The sequence below is a fragment of the Pinus tabuliformis genome, chromosome 6 (genome assembly GCF_031772625.1).
Source record: "Pinus tabuliformis cultivar Carrire ecotype Pingquan chromosome 6, CPIR1, whole genome shotgun sequence".
NCBI classification, from domain to species: Eukaryota; Viridiplantae; Streptophyta; class Pinopsida; order Pinales; family Pinaceae; genus Pinus; species Pinus tabuliformis.
Genome location: NC_142292.1, coordinates 1,721,507,750 through 1,721,509,823, shown reverse-complemented (window position 1 = coordinate 1,721,509,823; position 2,074 = coordinate 1,721,507,750).

The window sequence follows — 2,074 nt, the reverse complement described above, 5'->3', positions numbered from 1 at the left end:
TATTTGATCAAATGGCTAGAACCAGCAAACATCTCAAACCTCCACACTGCAGTATCCCATCGTGGACACAACAGTTAACACACCTATGAAATCTATCCCTCTCCAGAATATCCCTACATTCCATGGCCTAATATCAGAGGATCCAGATGCATTTCTGTTTGAGTTTGATGTATTATGCTGAGGATATGACTATACCACCTATGCCCAAAAAATAAAATTATTTCCCTCCACATTAAAAGGAGCAGCTTTACGATGGTTTATGGGGTTAGGTGGGGGCAACTGGGATCAGATGAAAACTGCTTTTGTAAAGAAATATTAGGACTATTGAAGATCTAGATAATTAAAGGATGAGATATTTCAAATGACAGCAAGACCTAGTGAAACACTGGAGGAATATGTAAAACGCTTTCAATACAATCTCTAGAGATCTCCTTATGCATCTTTACCCTTGCTTGGCAACGTGTTAAAAACTACACTAATTAAAGGGATGAAAGAACAATGGATTGAAACATTAAACATTATGGGTAAAGGTGACATATATCAGGAAAATTTTACTGACATCATTGATTTGTGTATCAAGAGTTCAAGAGGCAGCACAAGACTGAAGCCAGCAGAACATGACATGATCACAAGGGATAACAAGATCTCCAGTGGAGGTATAACTCGCACAAAAATTGGCAATCTACTAGAAGATTTCAAAACTGATATTCTAGGGACTCTGACAATGAAGTTGGACATTATGCAAGCTAAATAAAAGCAAGCAGAAGCGGAACACAATTTGGCGATATTCTGCCCTAGATGTAGAAAGAAACATAGCCACAAAGAGTGCCCGCTAGATACGGTTAAAATCTGCGCTATTTGTACGAAAGATCACGCCATAGAAAGCTACCCATCACTCCCAGGACTGAAAGTAGTCTTCAAAGAAGCAGAAGAAGAAACAAATCGGTTTACCTACTAAATTAGCGCCGCCAGTGGTAGTCGCGACAAACAGGTATGCCCATTGATCCATCCTCTTCTTTTCAGCCTCGTAAGTATAATGCTCAACAATATAATGGAATGTGGCAGAATCAGCCACCTTTCTCCAGTTGGTCACAGTAGCCATTCCCCATATCACCATGGCCAAATCAAACAAATCAAACCAATTGGCTGAACTTTCCTCACTGTCCACCATTTTGGCAAAATAATGCATATTCAACACAATGGTCGCCCTCCACCTTGCAGAGTCAAAAATGGCAGTCGAACTAGGAAAGACCTATAAATCAGCCAGCTGGAATGATCCCTCTCCCTCAACCCACACTGCCATCACCTTATACATTGCAACAAAACCCCTAGACCAACTTAAGACCACAGCTCCTAGCCCAACCCAACCCGAACCCCAATAATAGACCAGTTCAATCCGTGCAAATAATTGAAGGACCAAAACCAGAAACCAAGTTAAGGGAGTGCAATGACGTTCAATTAAGATCTGGGCGTATAATAGAATCAGAGGGAGATAAAAATGTTCAAACTAAAAATCTGTTACCTATAGAACAAACACTACAAGAAGAGAATCTACTTAGACAGAAAACTCATGAAAAAGCAACCACCTCTTCTCCACCATTCCCATAACAACTGATCATACCTCGCCCAATAGAACATCCTGATTTTGATCTTCTGGGAGAACTAAAAAATTTGTGTATAAAAATTCCACTCCTCTAGGCTATTCAAGACATCCCGATTTATGCAAAAACTATCAAAGAATTATGTATGAAAAAGCCAAAGAGGAAAGTAACAACAAATCCAACTGTCCACGTAGTCGGTACCTTATCTGACTTACTATCAAGAAGAGAAGCACCTGTAAAATATGAGGACCCAGGAAATCCTATAGTCACGGTGTAAATCAATGGATGCTCCTTCCTCAATTCCTTAGTTGATTTAGGAGCTGTAATCAATATTCTTACAACCACCACTTGTCAAAAACTTGGCATTACATCATTAGACCCAACCACAACCTTATTGGAGTTGGCTGACCGATCGGTAGTCAGACCAGAGGGCACATTACATGATGTAATGGTGTCTGTAGACTCCTGGGAAT